The sequence below is a fragment of the Podarcis tiliguerta genome (genome assembly GCF_965153285.1).
Source record: "Podarcis tiliguerta genome assembly, chromosome: 11".
Taxonomy (NCBI): Eukaryota; Metazoa; Chordata; class Lepidosauria; order Squamata; family Lacertidae; genus Podarcis; species Podarcis tiliguerta.
Window position 1 is genome coordinate 7,468,054 of NC_139544.1, and position 19,263 is coordinate 7,487,316.

Genomic DNA, 19,263 nt, shown 5'->3' on the forward strand with positions numbered 1-19,263 from the left:
CATTTGGGGGGAGGGGGGGTGGACGGCAGAGATGGCATTTGTAGGGAAAAAAGCAGTGGGCATGCAGGAGAGAAGGCTGCTTAAAACCCATGTCTGGCAATCCTCCCCAACAACTCTTCTGCCTCCCCACCCAAAGTTGGGCTGGCTTCCAGTTTCAGCAGTTGGCTGAGAAAAATGATTTAAAAACAGGCTTGAGGTTGGGTGGATTGATTTTTAAATCAGTGTTGTTAAATCATCTAGGGAAATGGCTGCTTTTCAGCTTGATTGACACACTCAGAGCCATTTATTTTAACTTCCATTCCCACTGTTCTACTCTCCAGATGAACAATGAGCTGCCTTGCCTTGCAGAATATTTAGAGGAGGATTGCAAAGAAGCTGTGAAGCACGCTGAAATCAAAGTTGCAATTGATCCATACTACTACTGCAAGTGTTAATAAATGGGACCTAATCATGATATGGGATGAGGGTGACGCTGTGGTGTAAACCACTGAGCCTAGGGCTTGCCAATCAGAAGGTCGGCGGTTCGAATCCCTGCGACGGAGTGAGCTCCCGTTGCTCTGTCCCAGCTCCTGCCAACCTAGCAGTTTGAAAGCATGTCAAAGTGCAAGTAGATAAACAGGTACCGCTCCGGTGGGAAGGTAAACACCGTTTCCGTGCATTGCTCTGGTTTGCCAGAAACGGCTTAGTCATGCTGGCCACATGATCCGGAAAAACTGCGGACAAACGTTGGCTCCCTTGGCCAGTAAATTGAGATGAGCGCCGCAACCCCAGAGTCATTCGTGACTAGACTTAACTGTCAGGGGTCCCTTTACCTTTACCTTTAGCCATGATATGTTGTTGAAAAAATAGTTGTGTAGCAAAAAAAAAACAAAAAACCCAAACCCCTTTTAACCATAACAATGTTACTTGGCATTTGCTAGAGGAATTAATCTTGCTGTACTTGTTTCTTGTTTTCAGAAGAAAACAAGAAGATGCTGTAGCATCTTCTGAAACAAGTATTATAAGCTAGAGTTGCCTTGGGAATGTTGTGGCATTTGTTCTGATTGTCCCCTATGGAAGGTTTGAGGGTGGGGGGAAGAAACGATCCACTTGTCTGTGTGTTTTCATTTGTATTGGCTTCTCCACAAAGAAAATATGAACCATGTCCCAATGCTAGTTCTCAAGACAGTGTTTATGACTGAAGTGTGCAGTTAAGTGCTTGAGAGCTCTGAAAACATAAGAGTTTTGAATCTATTTAGTTCCCCTTCTTTTCTTTTCTCTTAGTAAGGTAGAAAGGGGACTGGTACCTTCGTGATCTCAAAACTCCTTTTAGAGGGACTCGGTTATGTTGGCACAATGTTCTACCCCACCCATTGTTTAACTCCCTTTTATTGCCATTTAGATTGTCTAACTGGCTGTGTTTTCTTAGTTCTGTTTGTTATATTCGTGTTTGTTTGATGTGTTATACCGCACCATGTTGTGAAACATGAATAATTTTTTTTTAAACCTTATAATCCTCATGAATTTGCTATCCCTCATAAATGAGCATGATTCACGGGTCCTCAAAGCCATCTGCATCAAGATCCTACATCAATCTTCTTCCTACAAAAGTGTTTAGGTATGCTGTTCTGACCCCATTATAGCATGCTTATTACCCTAGTCCCATGCCCTTGTACTGAAATGGTGATGTGTAGAAACCCCATGGTTTCTTTGATCTGAGGCACTGTGTACAGCCTGTGTTCCTTCATCTCATCCCTCACCCACCTCCTCTGCTTGCTGTGGCTGAAAGAAATCATATTCCACTCCACAATATGAAGGGTTTGATGAACCCACCAGTGAATGGACCAATGGATGCATTCTGCATCATGTCTCAGAGCATCCTTATCTGGTCTCTAAGTCTGCAGTTCTAAGCCTGCTTACTTGGAAGTAAGCCTTATTGTTAAATTATCATCGTCATCATTCAGTAGCTAGAAAAATAAGCACATCAACCATATATGCACCCTGGAAATTTATTTCTTGGATTTTAATATCCACTAAAAATAAATAAATAGTGCATCCATGTTCAGAAAACATTAGCTATGAGGAATTGGCATATGACTGCTTAAGTACTGTTTTGTCAGTTCCTGGCTTACTGGGAAATCTTAAGTGTATTTTATTTTATATGTTCTAGGACAAAACTGTATCTGTTACTTACATAAAGTTTCAAAAGTTCTAATTATTATTTGCTGGAAGTCTTGTATAACTTCTGAGGACAGAATAAATCTTCTTTTGTCTCCATTCATGCATTCCTTGACCTTCATCTGTCTCAATTTAAAGAGCAGGCTTTGACCTAATTGCTTAGTTCCATGTGATCACAGTTGTTCCCTACATCTAATCAGCTAGGCCTCTAGCCATAAATTCTTTTTTTTTAAGTTGTGCTTTTTAGTTAGTGAATTAGCATCAGTAGGAGATCTAAGTTACAGCTGTTAGATTTCCCACCACTTTCTTTCATGTTTCCTATCATTGTTTGCCACAACGTTTTCTGGAGTGCACAATATAGCCTCTGATCAAATGCAGAGTAAATTGAGCAAATGAATTGACAGTTGTAGAGTAAAAGTAGATGAAACAGGCCTTGCAAACAATAATGGCTAAATAGATGTGCTTGGAGGAGGATGACTTCCTACTTATGCCTAAAATTCAGCTATCAGACAAGTATTTCCCCCCCCCCCATAACTGATATAAATAAATTAAATTTAGGAGACTTAAATCTAAAGAAAGAAGATTAAAATATTAGCTAGTATTCCTGGCAAGTAGTCCTCAGTTAAGTCCAGTAACTTCTCAACAGAGTTGGTTCATATACCGTGACAGGTTAGAAACCAAATTTGAGTGCAAATATAACTTGCTGTGCAAAGTTCTGTCCTTGTGCTATGTTGCCTTTCAGTTCACCTGCCTCTCAGCAGACTTCTAGGACACTGTCCCAAATACAGTAGATCTCCCGTGTGTGACTGCTGGCAGAATGACTTTATTTGTGGCATCACTTTGTAATTTGGATACTGCTATGAACTATGGAAGCTGTCTGTGGACAAACGCCGGCTCCCTCGGCCTATAGAGCGAGATGAGCGCGCAACCCCAGAGTCGTTCGCGACTGGACCTAACGGTCAGGGGTACCTTTACCTTTTATGGAGTTCAAAGGGACATGGGTGGTGCTGTGGGTTAAACCACTGAGCCTAGGGCTTGCCGATCAGAAGGTCGGCGGTTCGAATCCCCGCGACGGGGTGAGCTCCCGTTGCTTAGTCCCTGATCCTGCCAATCTAGCAGTTCAAAAGCACGTCAAAGTGCAAATAGATAAATAGGTACCACTCCAGCGGGAAGGTATATGGCATTTTCATGTGCTGCTCTGGTTTGCCAGAAGCGGCTTAGTCATGCTGGCCACATTACCCGGAAGCTCTACGTCGGCTCCCTCGGCCAGTAAAGCAAGATGAGCACCGCAACTCCAGAGTTATCCGCGACTGGACTTAACGGTCAGGGGTCGCTTTACCTTTACCTATGGAGTTCAAATAGTTGATTACTTGCCTGCTTAACAACATTCTCTCAGCTGTCTTCTCCAGCACCAATTTCCAAAGCATTGCCATCCCTTCACACACACATACACACATCTTTCTGTCCAAGACTAGTGAATACATTTTGCCGGGAAAATTATTTCTGTTGTGATGGCTGTAACATGATCTATTCAGTTGACCCATGTGTGTCCCCTACCACACCACCCTCAACTCCAGCATAGCACGTCTGCTGTACTTTGCAACTGTATTCTCATTTCCAGTATGATTTGTCCTGTTTTTACAGTCTGTTCTCTAAAGTACCTGTGTTCAACCAGAGGTAATTCAGCAGTGCTCTGATTCCTGATGGTGTTAAAGTAGTGTCTACTTTGGGAATTGTACCTCAAATTTTGCATTCATAGCATTGAGCGGAAAAGGTAAAGGGACGCCTGACCATTACGTCCAGTCATGGCCGACTCTGAGGTTGCGGCACTCATCTCGCTTTATTGGCCGAGGGAGCCGGCGTACAGCTTCCGGGTCATGTGGCCAGCATGACTAAGCCGCTTCTGGCGAACCAGAGCAGCGCACGGAAACGTCGTTTACCTTCCCGCCAGAGCGGTACCTATTTATCTACTTGCAATTTGACGCGCTTTCGAACTGCTAGGTTGGCAGGAGCAGGAACCGAGCAACGGGAGCTCACCCCGTCACGGTGATTCGAACTGCCAACCTTCTGATCGGCAAGTCCTAGGCTCTGTGGTTTAACCCACAGCGCCACCCGCGTCCCAGCATTGAGCGGTACATGGAGCCAATATAAAGTGCATGTCATTTACAATTCCATCCCTTTCCAGTTTGCAGAGACCATTAATGACCTGGTTAGAGAACAATAACAATGAATTTTTTGCTTAAAAGAGAAAACTAATTCCATAAACAGATTATTGTAATGTGAATATAGTCATCTGAATTGGAGAATTCCTATGGGTGTCTTAGAGATGTCAGTAACAGCAGCATATCAGCAGGGTGGTCAATGTGCTGTTCCATCCACATACCCCCATTTTCAAAGCACTTGGGTCTTCCCATTGTCAAGCAGCAAACACACAAAGATGCTGTATTTTCCTTGGGAATATATTGTGAATCGCTGTGTATCCTTCTAGCTACAGTCTTATCCCAAGAAGAGATACATTTAGGAACTTGGAAAATAACTTCAGTGTTTTCAGTAGCCTTGAAGCAACTGAGTTTATGGCTAGAATAAAATTATTAGTAAGGTTGCTCTCTTTTAGTGTCTTTAACCGAGAAACAGGCATTAGGTATTAAATTTTACCATTCTCAAAGCTTGTTAGGAATATAGCTGCAAATTCTTTTTCTTATTTGTTGCTGCTGTTTCCATGCAAGGTAGCTGGGTGATGCCTAATGCTGGAGTACTGTTCGTTTGTTTGTTTTTAAATATATTTTTATTAAAGATTTCCTGGTTTACAAAAGTATGTGCAATGTCTCTTTTTTCAAGTTTTGTTTTCTACAGATCAGTTTCATTTGTTGTGAGACATTAGTGTTACATTAGGAAGAAAAGGGGAAAGAGGTAGAGGTGAGTGGGTGTTGTTGTTTTTAGTTGCATGCTTTAAGAATACAATACAAACCTGTGGCCCCTTCCTATTTGATAACTAGGTAGGTATAATGCAAGTGCTAATGCTATTCTAGGCTGCATCAACAGAGGTATGGTGTCCATATTAAGAGAAGTAAGGTACAGGTAAAGGGACCCCTGACCATTAGGTCCAGTCGTGGACGACTCTGGGGTTGCGGCACTCATCTCACTTTATTGGCTGAGGGAGTCGGCATACAGCTTCCAGGTCATGTGGCCAGCATGACTAAGCCGTTTCTGGCGAACCAGAGCAGTGCACGGAAACGCCATTTACCTTCCCGCCGGAGCGGTACCTATTTATCTACTTGCACTTTGATGTGCTTTCAAACTGCTAGGTTGGCAGGAGCAGGGACTGAGCAATGGGAGCTCACCCCATCATGGGGATTTGAACTGCTGACCTTCTGATTGGAAAGCCCTAGGCTCAGTGGTTTAACCCACAGTGCCACCTGCGTCCCATTAAGAGAAGTAATACCACTCTATTCTGCCTTGATCAGACCACATCTGGAATACTGTGTCCAGTTATAGGCACCACAATTTTAGAAGGATGTTGACAAGTTGGAAGGCGTGCAGAGGAGGGCAGCTAAGGCAATCAAGGGTCTGGAAACCAAGTCTTATAAGGAACGGTTGAAGGAGCTGGGTATGTTTAGTCTGGTAAAGAGGAGACCCAGAAGAGTTATTATAGCCATCTTCAAATATCTAAGCGACTGTCACATGGAAGATGGAGCAAGCTTGTTTTCTTCTGGAGGGTAGGACATGAACCAGTGGCTTCAAATTACAAGAAAGGAGATTCCGACTAAACATCAGGAAGGACTTTCTGACAGTAAGAACTGTTCGATAGTGGAACGGACTCCCTCTGAAGGTTGTGGGCTCTCCTTCATTGGAGGTTATTAAGCAGAGGTTGGATGGACATCTGTCCTAGATGCTTTAGCTGCAGGGGGTTGGACTAGATGACCCTGGGGGGTCCCTTCCAAATACAATTCTATTATTCTAAATGTGTATTATTATTATTATTTTTTCCCAATACCTGAAATAAAAGTAATTATTTTACCAAGTAGGCTGCTTAGTTTTTCTACTTTGTGGGTTTAGATTTACTAAATAACTGGAGATGATTGATTCCTACCCACCACCACAGCATATGCGCACAACACACCAAGAGGAGTGACTGAATCTCCATAGGACGTTTCCTACCACCAAATATCAAACTCTCATTTCTCATCCTGGTTTGTTTTTCCTAGCTAGGGTTTAAGCAGGTGTTTCCCAAACTTGGGTTGGGTCTCCAGCTGTTTTCAGACTACAGTTCCCATCATTCCTGACCCACTGGTCTTGCTAGCTAGGGATGGTGGGGGTTGTAGACCAAAAACAGCTGGAGACCCAAGTTTGGGAAACACTGGTTTAAACAAACAATAGTCCCTGATATAAGACAGAACAGAGAGCTGTATTGGAAATAGAAGCTTCCATTCTCCTGCTATGCTGAAGGTGAGGAAGAAGCACATGATCTCAGGTCTTTCTGTGTCTTGTTTGAAAAGCGGGAAACTATAGTTTTCTAACTTGAGCCTGGTTTAAGACTCAATTGAGCATCATGATCCCAATATGCCAAACAATAGTTTGAAAGACCGGGAATGTGCCACATGCTTTCACACTCTTCCATTTCCAAGTCAATCCTGGTTAATGCTAACCACAGTGTCCCCAATTAGTGCATTATTGCAAACCAAGAGAAACGAAAGAAATTCAAACATTTTATATAAGTCTTCAAAACCATGGTTTGAAATAACAGTGGTTCTAGGCTGACCAGTCATTTCATTGAATAACCTTATACAGGTTAAGAAGGTTTGATAATATTCGGAACACCAATTCCAACCATTCTACAAACATCAGGGTTACTGACTATTCTTAAATTTCTGAAAAAAAGGAAAAGTACTACTGTCTCTTTCCACTTCACAATAAATTGAGCTGTCATCCCATTTGGATCAGCAGTTTAAAGATGTGATTGTATTGATGATGAGGGAAGAGAATTCCCTAAATTCATTCTTTTAAAGACTCCTGCATTTAATTTTCTGAGCGCTAAGGTGGCAGTTGGAAACCTCATCTCTCTAAAACTCTGCTATCCATATTTTTGTTTCAAGTTCAGGACAGCTGTATAACTGCTTATATTTAGCACACTGCTTTAGCAAAGCTCCAAATGCAGAATACAATAAAGCTGGATTATCAGTATTTGTGTGTTTAATCTTAAATTGAAATCTCAGGAGAAGAGAGAGACACAGATACGCTTATCTTCATTTCAAGCTTTCATCATCTCTCTCTCCCCCTCATTCTTAGTCAACTATGACTGCCTATTATTAGCTAGTAAATTTGCATGAAAGGAGTGGTATTTTATACATAAGGTCCCCAAGGGATATACCCAACATCAGTCATACTTGGGAGGAGACCCACCGTAATCAAGGAAATTGATTTCCATTGGGTCTACAGTGGATATCACCTCAGATGTTTTTGTCCATTTCTGAGCTTAATCCATAAAATGCCATTCATTGCTGAATGCCACAAATGGAGAGAAGGGCTCAAAAAATCTGTCTGCAGGACAGACAGCTCCCAATGATTAACATAAGTAAGCAACGCAGTATGCTTCTGTTTAATCTATTATAATGAGATTCCAGCATGCTTGGAAGCCACGCCACCTGACATGGCAACTGTTAACCAGGGAATAGGCTATTTCTGGTGATGATTTGATGGTGAGGGAAGACACACTGGATGTGCTGGGCAAGGCACTTTTTTCTCATCTTACATTTCGAGAAAAAGGCTGGGATGCCTCTGAAATGGAACTGCGGCTTCTGCCTGCCTCTCCTCCCTGCTGCAGTTGAAGAGAATGGAATGGGGTTTCTTCTTCTGTCTGCCTCCACTGCTTCCCCACTTGTCTTGGAAGTAACGGAGGCTGGTTTCCACTCCTTACTCTCTCCTCCTTGCTGCGATACCTTGGAGAGGAAGGAAAACAATCTGCTACGGCCCTCTCAGTGCTGGTATCATGTATGGAGGAGTGAGGAAAGGCATCCGAGTCACCAGAAGTCCTCCATGCGAAGGTTCCCTCTCTTGCCTACCAGCAGCTTTGGGCTGCATGCGATTAAGCATATATTCGCTGCCTATGGAAAAGGTCCCTTGCATGGGATGTGATTGCACTGTGTAAAAACCTTTTTTTAAGATTTTGAGCCGTCTTAAATGCACTTGCGTAAAAGATGGAATTGATATAATTGACTTAATGGTAAAAATATTTTTTCTAGAAGAAAAATAGTTTCTAGTAGTGTACTACTAATGTCTTCTTGAACCTTATTATGGTTTATGGTTCCTTTTTATTCTGCCTTCTTGCAGAGTAGTTTACGTGTCTCCCCTCCATTTGTAACAGGATAATAATTGATGAGCTTACTTGTTCTGTTTTGTATCTGTTGTAGAACTTTTATAATTCCTTACGTTTAAATAAAAATTATTAAATTTACGTGTGTATGAATTAAATCAATTAAATTAAATATATTGTTGCTGACTTGCTTCAGAGTGAAAGTCCTGTTGCTTAAAGGAAATAATGTCGAGTTTATTTTCCATTTTATGCATTTAGTTGTCTTATCTGTCTCTCATTGTAGGTGTGAATGCAACAGGGTAATGGCCATGACTTCAAGTTGGAAGTCTTAATCCCTAAATAATACTTGCCTTATTTTCTTTTATTTATGTTCTTTGTATGTCCAGACTCTTGTGTTCACTATTGTTTAGGGAGTTTTATTGTGTGTGGGGGGGGGGTTGTTGCCGTTATTGATATTTATTGTTTATTTTCTTTTTTAAAAAACTATTATGATTTATATGGGAATTTCAATTTGGTTGTGTATTTTTTGATGTTTTATTTATTGTTCGTGATTACTTTTGTAGCATTTAGAATTATGTATTTTTTTACATGTTGTAAGCTGCCTTGAGCATGGTTTGAATTATGGAAATGCAGCATACAAATACAATTATGTATGTACTGTATATTAAAATAAATATAGGATGATTCAGAAATTTTTCTCCTTCTTTTATGTAAGCAATACTTTTAGCAGACATTAATTTCCCTTCCATGATGGTTTATGCAAGTGTTGTTCTTAGGAATATTATTAACAGTAATGCATTGTAATTGTACACTGATAATTTGCTTTCTGGAAAAGCCACAGTCAAATTTGCTTTCAGTCAGACTTGCTTTACATTTTTAGTTTGGTGTACCTTATGATGAAAGCAAAAGTGAGGCTTGCTGTGCTTTTATCTATTGCTTTGTATAATAGAGGCAAACAACGTATAATGAGATTAGGAAATGACCTATTAGGCAAGTACCTATTTCTGTACATGAAGTCTACATGTTCATGAAGTCTAAAAGTTGCCTAAGTTTTTTAGTTAGTGTACACTGGGCTGCCTGTGTCGTGACTCCTGGGAGGACGTCTTGGCAGGGCTGGTCTGAAGGAGCTTGGGAGGTGGCCATCAGGATGCTGGAGAGGGGTTGAGCAGGTTGTCAGGAGAAAGCCCCACCTCAGAGACATTGGCTGTCCCAGGCGCCAACTGAGGAGGGTCCAAATTAGCCCCTGTCTCACCTACTGCTAGCAGGTAGGCACCTGAGCCTAGGTTGAACAGTGAACTGGCACAATCACCTTTGCCTCCATCTTCAAGGACACAGTGCTGCCGGCTGTGGTGTTGTGAATAAACTCTGCCTACTCAAAGGTGTGCCTGCCTGCTTGCCCAGTCCTGTGGATCAATGATCTGCATGTAAGACTGTGCCTGCTCTTCAAAAGGGGAGCTCAGTGTGTGTGTGTGTGTGTGTGTGTGTGTGTGTGTGTGTTTTAAGTGTTGGGATGATGTCTTACCTTAACACCAAGCCATGTACTTAGAGCTTAGTATTAATCTGCTAAGTCTGCACCTTGTTACCAGATTGATATTTAGACTGTGTAGTGAATTTTGGATTAAATCTATGGTAATAACTAGGCCAAAGGTCTGAGTACTGCACCCATGAGTGAGAGCCTAGGCAGTTGTTCTGGAGTTTACAGTCCTTGTACAGTCCTTACAGATAAACACCTCTTTCAGATTTGATAAACGTAAGTGGAACTGTGCCCAGTGCTTGGGCATTTTTCTTTCTTTCGGAGGGCTGCGTTATGTGAATTGCTATGTACCTCCACACACCTTCACTCATGTTTTTCTTGCCAGTGTCATTTTAGACCCACACGTTAGTTTGTGTGGGTCTTGCCATTAAATATGTTTAACTGAAAGTGTTCTAGCTCAGATGCAAAAATTGTTGATTTTAAATGCGCTATCAAATTGCACAGTGGCACCGACATTTAAAAAATAGTTGAGCACAAATTAAGAAATGGTTTTTAACATTGCATGTCCCCTCTTCACATAACTATGTTATGCTCATGAGTATGGATGAAGCACAGCTAGATATATACTGTACACTTTAAAAGTGCTATACTGCCCCAAAGTGTAGGACATGGGTAGGCAAACTAAGACCCAGGGGCCGGATCTGGCCCAATTGCCTTCTAAATCTGGCCCACAAACGGTCCGGGAATCAGCATGTTTTCACATGAGTAGAATGTGTCCTTTTATTTAAAATGCATCTCTGGGTTATTTGTGGGGCATAGGAATTAATTCATTTCCCCCAAAAATATAGTCCGGCCCCCCACAACGTCTGAGGGACAGTGGACCGGCCCCCTGCTTAAAAAGTTTTCTGACCCCTGGTGTAGGAAGTCAATTGAAATTCAACATGTAGCTTACAACAGAAGACCAATGTTTGGTTAGCTCCTAGGAGCTGCCTGGTCTTGAAGCACCCACAGATGATAATCTGGAAGAAACAAATATGCTGAAGTTCTTACGAGATACAGGAAATGGAAAGAGGATGTAAAAAAAGAGAACAGAGAAACTTTAACAACAATTTCCAGAGGCATAGCTGTAATAGTTTCCTGCAGCAAAAACAACATTTTTGGCATGTTAAAGACATATGCGCTTATTATTGAATAAACCTTTATGAACTACAATCCACTGCCAGGGTTCAAAACTCCCATTGTTCTAGGCTCATTTTGCGACAGGGAATTTCATTAGCGTGAGCAGTTTCTGAGCTCTGGGCGCAGTACTGCACCTAAGATTTCGTATTAAAACTGCAGAGTGGAAGGAAAGGAGGACCTTTTCTGCCTCCCCATTTCCAGCTACTCTGAAGACTGGAGAAGAGACCCTCTTAAGAATATTAGTGGGGAGGGCAAGGGAAGGACTAGACCATGTTAAAAATTACCATTTTATTTTAGCTGCTGTTCATTCATTTTCAGCTTTGTATTGTTATAAGTGTGCTTAGACATTCCGTTGTTGCGCCCATAACCTCGGTTTAAGGTGCCATTTAGCTCCTACTTTCATATCTCAGTTTCTAACACTGGCCACTGCATCAATGTATGAAGCTACAGAGCTACAGGGGTATATACAGAGACAGTTGTGGATCAGTAGGAATTGTGAACAGGGAGGTCAAGGAGGAAATGAAATACAGAAGATACAGACAGGGAAAATTACACCAATTGTGGCCATTCACAGGACAACAGTAGTTTCGCTGCAGTTTGTAAGGTATTAGTCTTATTGCCAAAGCTACAGATAGATGGTCGTGTGTCTGGGCATAGTTAAATTATCTGTGCAATTTATGCATATTTATTAAGAAATAAGTACCTGTCCATTTCCTCAAGTCAGGAAGGCTGAGATGAGAATTTTGCCTCTGTTCATTTTAGGTAGAATCCACAGACTCATAAATGGAGAAGGCATTTTTGTTGGTATTTTCCTTCCCAACCCCACATCCCTTTCAAAGTATTTTTACCAAGCTCTTGTAATGTCCTTCTCACATTCAACTTGTACCTTACTTTCCCCCAAATGGCAAATTTCTTTCATTGCTCTTCCCTGGTCATTTTACATTCACTTCTTCCTCCTATGATAGCTTTCCTTCAATCCCCTTCCTTTCTATTCCCAGTTTATTTATACTGTATTATCTTCAATAGGGACGCGGGTGGCACTGTGGGTTAAACCACAGAGCCTAGGGCTTGCCGATCAGAAGGTTGGCGGTTCGAATCCCCGTGACGGGGTGAGCTCCCGTTGCTCGGCCCCAGCTCCTGCCCACCTAGCAGTTCGAAAGCACGTCAAAGTGCAAGTAGATGAATAGGTACCACTCTGGCAGGAAGGTAAACAGTGTTTCCGTGTGCTGCTCTGGTTTGCTAGAAGTGCTTAGTCCTGCTGGCCCCATGACCCGGAAGCTGTACTCCGGCTCCCTGGGCCACTAAAGCGAGATGAGCGCTGCAACCCCAGAGTCAGTCATGACCGGACTTTACCTTTACCTATCTTCAATACCTTCTCCATCCCTTAGAGGGGGAACATATTCCTTCTATCCTCTCCTCCCCCCCAAACCCCTCTGTTTCCTGGCCATCTGCATGCCAAGGAGTTGCCTGGTGCTGGCATTGGTCCAACCAAAAGGCTTGAGGACAACAAGCGGGTGATGAGGCATCTGGCAGGCTCTGGCACAAGGCCCACTGCTAGATCCCAACCTACTATTTAAGGAACTAATTCCATACACTGACCGTAAAATGCTGGCTTTCTAATTTCTATTTCTGACATCAGAACTGAGTTTACTTGTCATGGATTCATGTTGCTGAGGTGAATGTTTCTTTGATCAACTTTGGAAATTTGATCTGCCTTGAATCTCTCTGTGTGTGTGTGCGTTTGTGTGTTAAAAGTTCCAAACAGTAGGACTTGCATCAGTTGCTCTTTTTCATACACTGTCTACCAGGACTAGTGTCTCTTCAGGAAGGTGTGTGAGAAAAAGTAAACAAACGAGTGTGCTCCATTTATTTATCTAGCTACGGCAATGTTTGTGTTAGCACTCCTTCTTGGCTTAAGATTAAGGTGACTTTCAATAAAAGCATCAATACAAAAAGCAAAAGCTGCCAAACAAAACAAAGTTCCTACAGTTTAACAAGCCCAGTTTAACATTCACTGACTGAATGTGAGTGATTTTAATAATAATAATACTACTAATAATACTACTACTACTAATAATAATTTATTATTTGTACCCCACCCATCTGGCTGGGTTTCCCCAGCCACTCTGCGCGGCTTCCAACAAAGATGAAAAATACACTAAAATGTCACATATTAAAAACTTCCCTGAACAGGGCTGCCTTCAGATGTCTTCTGAATGTCAGGTAGTTGTTTATCGCTTTGACATCTGATGGGAGGGCGTTCCACAGGGCAGGCACCACTACCGAGAAGGCCCTCTGCCTGGTTCCCTGTAATTTGGCCTCTCGCAGTGAGGGAACCGCCAGAAGGCCCTCGGAGCTGGACCTCAGTGTCCGGGCAGAACGATGGGGGTGGAGACGCCCCTTCAGATTTTAGTCAGCAAAATGCTTAATCATAGTTGCAAAGTCCCTCACAGGCCCAGTGGTGGTGAAAAGGTGTACAGATTCCTTACTAGATTCATTCTCACTCACACAAACTCTTTCTTTCTTTCTTTCTTTCTTTCTTTCTTTCTTTCTTTCTCTTTCTCATGGGCAACAAGTTGCAGTAAAGCATGTAGGAGTAAACTCTCCCTCCCCCCACTGGAAAAAAGCAGGTCGTGAAATTATTGTTATTATCAGATATTACATGTTTACAGTGTGTTCTAGGTTATCAAACTAGGCAACCAGTTTGTTCTGATTAGGGAATGTTCCACAATCTGTCATTCACAATATGTACCTGTCTGATATTTAATAGAAAATGTATTGGCCAGATTATCACTAAGAATTACTGCAATATAAACAGATTAAATAGCACCAGTTAGTGTTTTACATGTGCAATTTGAAGCGCTTGTTTGTTTGTTTGTTCATTATTACTTGCACTTAAACTCTGCTTTCTATCACTTTACAAGGTGGATACAACTAACATAACATTAGTTCGTAAGTGGTGTTTTTGTTTTTTTAGGACAATGCTTTTAATGTTTTCATATTGGCTTTTTAGTGTGTTATAATTCATAGCCTTGGGCATCAGGCAGCATTAAAATTCCAGCAAATTAATCTAGAGATTTATGACACATCCCTTAATACCTTTTCTACACCTTCCTTACATCCTGCTCAACATGAGTATTATGCAAGGATTCTTGTATTTGATTATTTCGTGCACACTCATTCCTGCAGTATCTAGAATAGCCTTTCCCAACTTTTTCCCATGTGCGGCACATGACTTCTTGAGTTCTTCACTTCGTGTCTCTGTAGTAGCCTGTTGGGATTGAGAAGTGTGGCTCTAACTTTGATTTGTGAATTCATATGTCAGCAGCAGAAACTGGTTTTCAAACCAGCTTCAGACTGTGGTTGATGTCCTGATTTGTCTGTTCCTTACAAAGCATGATTTGTGTGTTGAAATAGGTTCAAACATAACTGAGCTTATGGATACATTGCCTGAATGTATAGGCTCCATACAGATGTAATATTGACAATCCCTTAACCATGCTGATCCCATGGTTAAGGGAATGATTGGGGGCCATTCGTGAACACCCTTCCTTCTTCCATATTAATCCTCCTTCTCTTGTAAGTGTTAGCCAGACTTCACACTAATACAGAATGAAGGCTACATCAGACTTCCTCAACCTGGTGCCTTCCGGATGTTTTGGGCTACAACTTCCATCATCCTTGGTCAATGGCTGTACTAGCTGATGAGGGTTGTGGTCCAAAACATCTGGAGGATGTGAGGTTGGGGAAGACAGTCTGTACACCGCCTTAGTACTAACCAGAGCTTTAAATGAAGATTTAAGCTGTTTTTTATTTTGTTTTTCAAATTCTGGTTAGCGCTAATGCTGTTGGTGCCAATTTAGATGTAACACTACATCATGTTTAATGTTTGGAAAGGAGGGATGAGTTGATGCTAGAACAGAGAAGTCAGACAGAAGGGAAGGTAGCTCACAAGCCAAGCCCACCCCATAAAGCATGTTTAAGAGATTGGCAGTTGTGCATCTGCACTGGATCATAAAGAGGATGAAGCAGTGGTACAACCAGCCTTTACTATGGTGCTATCCCGTATTTTGAATCACCTTCTCTCCAAACCAAGCCAAAATCATTTATACTTTTTCAGCACCTCCATCAAAGCATATTTGTGTACTGTTGGTTTTTAAATCCAGCATGTCACTTAATTTGTTCATTTTCAATTTCAGCTGCATTTATTTTGTATTATCTTATCATTGTGTTGGGCTTTTTCGTACTCCCTTCAGACAGATGTGGGAGGCAGTGTAAGCCGGTTTAAAAATATTTGTTCATTTTGTAAATATTACTATACTAGCGAGTGTTTTTAATAAGGGAAAATATTGTACAGTATATATCTCCGGGGGGGGGGGGGGTAGGGAGTGATACATTCTATGAATATATCATGAATTGACTTCTTAGCATTTTCCTTTTTCAACTTCCCTAAGTTCCAGCTGCCTCTGTTAATTTTTGCCTTTCACACAGTTGACAAAAAGAAATGACAGTATCATCTGTTTTTAAGAAAACTGTGGCTTTAAATTGAAGGCTTTAAAAGAGGCCCCTTGCCATCTTTATTGCTAAAGTTCTATTCACAGAACAATAGCTTTTCCATTGTCGCTTAACAGACTAATCTCTATTTGGTCAAGACTGATCTGTGTGCATTTGGCTGTCTTCATCGTTCCCCTCCTTCTAAGAAATGAGACATGATAATTTTCCAGAGACATAAACCCGAAAATTAAGTTTAAAAAATATGCCTCGTAGTGGGCATGCATTGTAACTCACCCAGTCTCCTGTCAGTAGAGTCACTGCCCCTTACTGGGAAGGGTGAGGAGACAGGAAGGCCAGCGCTGTGCTCACACACCAGCAGGATCAGTCTAGCATCCCCGTTGCCTACACCATGCAGACCTCCTCTCCATCTCAACCCTCTCAGCAAGGGCACTGATTTTGCTGCAAGAAAGGTTGTGTTGTGGATCCACCTCAGTGGGCAAGCAACTTCTGAATATTGTCCGGACCATGAAACACAGAACTAAATACAATCAAATCCATTTAACTGATGGGGCTTCAGCTTCCTTTAAGACATATAGGCTTAAATTTTTTGTTCAGTGAAATTTCTTCTGATAAACTGGTATTGTAAAGTCTTACAGAATTTCTAAATTAATTACAGTGCAGGGGGTGGAAATGGTAAATACAACTTACTATAATTTCATCTAGTAAAGGTAAAGGGACCTCTGACCATTAGGTCCAGTCGTGGCCGACTCTGGGGTTGCGGCGCTCATCTCGCTTTATTGGCCGAGGGAGCCGGCATACAGCTTCCGGGTCATGTGGCCAGCATGACTAAGCCACTTCTGGCGAACCAGAGCAGCACACGGAAACGCCGTTTACCTTCCCGCCAGAGCAGTACCTATTTATCTACTTGCACTTGGATGTGCTTTCGAACTGCTAGGTGGGCAGGAGCAGGGACCGAGCAATGGGAGCTCACCCTGTCGCGGGGATTCGAACCGCCAACCTTCTGATCGGCAAGTCCTAGGCTCTGTGGTTTAACCCCCAGCGCCACCCGCGTCCCCAATTTCATCTAGTAGTAATAGCTTTATAAACATTCCAATGTCTGATTCTTTTTATCTTTTTCTATAAAGAGAAGGAGGTTGGGCTGCCGTGGGAGTTATCATTGCCCATGTTGTGCTAATTAGTAATCCTTTATGTGTGCACCCTGCTGGAGAGCAACAAGAGGGCTGGGACACAGAGCCCGTTTACGTAAATTTGTGAATTCCCTCTTCACCTTCTCCTTCCTCCCCACGCTTTGTTTTAAGCAGCAGCTTATGATTTCCTGGACTAAACGCTAAAACACAATTTTATCTGTCAGATGATATGCTAACTGGTCAGAAAGATGGTTGAAAAAATCATTACGCATACAAAACTTGCATTGCCTGATGCCAAGCACCTTGAACAGAGGAGATTTAGAGTAGCAATTATCCACCAATTCAAAGAGAATTGCAGGATCACAAACAAATCACTGTTATTAAAAGACAGCACTTATTCTTGCAAAGTGCTTTCATTGTGATTCTCACTGTCTTCAACTGATATTCTCCCATGAGGGGAATTATATATGCTATTTAATATTATTTAAGTAGAGTTCTAGGCAGCATTATTATTATTATTATTTAAATTATCTCTTCAATTCTAATAAAACCTATGACACTTGGCACTATATTTTTGAAACCTGCAGAGTGTTTCCTGTATTTGCAGCACAGGCAGCTGTGACGAGGCATAGTAATGAAATGAGGGCACACTAATGTTGGAGTTAATTTTTAGCAAAATGGCTTTCAGGATTTCTTCCCACACTTCAGCTCACAAACACCCATGGAAAGCCCTCTTATTTCAGTTTATACCTGCCTCTGTAGTAATAAAAATCCCACAAGTCCTTAATCGTATGAATCAGTAATATATATTGTTGATATTTCTTCATTACAAAACAAATTAACACTGGAAAATAGGCATATGCAGTAAATAATGCCAAATTTTCCATAATATTTAGAAATATCTGCTGCTAAGTCAGATTCAAGGTTTTTGTATTAACGCACAAAACCTGGAACAACTTACCATATTTTTTGCTCTATAAGACTCACTTTTTCCCTCCTAAAAAGTAAGGAGAAATGTGTGTGTGTCTTATAGAGCGAATGCAGGCTGCATAGCTATCCCAGAAGCCAGAACAGCAAGAGGGATTGCTGCTTTCACTGCACAGCGATCCCTCTTGTTGTTCTGGCTTCTGAGATTCAGAATATTTTTTTTCTTGTTTTCCTCATCCAAAAACTAGGTGCGTCTTGTGGTCTGGTGCGTCTTATAGAGCGAAAAATACGGTAGGTCCAAGGAACCTTAGGGACCACCTGAACCCTTATTTTGTAGTTCAGTCACTGAGATCATCTACAGAATGGTTGCCCCTTGGGTTGCTGTTGCTTATGAACAAAGGAAGATCTTAGCCACCTTTGAAATTTGTATCAACATGTAACTGAATCACAGTACTGGTTACACTAAATTCAAATGAAATACACCCTTCAAATGAAATAACAGTCTTCTTTACATTGGAGTTTTGGTTATCATGGGATGCTTCCACACCGGGCATTTAATGTGGAATTACCATGCTTCGTTCATTTACAGTGGGCCCACTGCATTTGCGAGGGTTTGGTTCTAGGGGTCTGCTTGCAAAGGCAGACATGGGGTCTGCCTCGTACCTACAGGACCACCTCTCCTGGTATGTCCCACGGAAGACCTTACGGTCTTTAAACAAAAACACCTTGGAGGTCCCAGGCCACAGGGAGGTTAGGCTGGCCTCGACCAGAGCCAGGGTTTTTTCGGCCGTGGCCCCGATCTGGTGGAATGCTCTGTCACAAGAGACTAGGGCCCTGCGGGATTTGACATCTTTCTGCAGGGCCTGCAAGATGGAGCTGTTCCACCAGGCCTTTGGCCAAGGCACAGTCTGACCCCCTCTCTCCTTCTGTAATCCTCAAAGAACTCTAACCCTGTGATTGCCATTAATTTGATTCTGAATTGATTTTAGAATTAATTTACTCTGTGATTTTATGTACGGTGGTACCTCGGGTTACATATGCTTCAGCTTACATGCGCTTCAGGTTAAAGACTCCGCTAACCCAGAAATATTACCTCGGGTTAAGAACTTTGTTTCAGGATGAGAACAGAAATCGTGCAGCGGCAGCAGGAGGCCCCATTAGCTAAAGTGGTGCTTCAGGTTGAGAACAGTTTCAGGTTAAGAACAGGCCTCCAGAATGAATTAAATACTTAACCTGAGGTACCACTGTACATTGTGCTATTTTTACTTGTTGTTAGCCGCTATGAGCCCGGCTTAGGCCAGGGAGAGCGGGATACAAATAAATTATTGTTATTATTATTATTATTTGTTGTTGTTTGTTCATCTAAAGTTGCATTTACCTAATTTTAAGACCTGCTAAGGAACAGGTGATTATGTCCTTATATGTAAAGCCACAGAATTCAAAGAAGGTGTGCTTTCTTTTTCCCATGACTGTAAATAAATGGGGCACGGAGGGCAGTGGATTCCCCCAGTTTTCCATTTATTTATTTCCCCCACCTCACTTATGTAAGGTTGCAGGTGTCAATCATCTACGTA

At 41.9% G+C, this 19,263-nt stretch overlaps 1 protein-coding gene across 3 annotated transcripts in view; it reads left to right on the top strand.

Moving 5' to 3' along the window:
- The window catches only part of DAPK1 (death associated protein kinase 1), a 551,448-nt gene that overhangs the window by 479,506 nt on the left and 52,679 nt on the right, over positions 1 to 19,263 (top strand). The window lies entirely within an intron of this gene.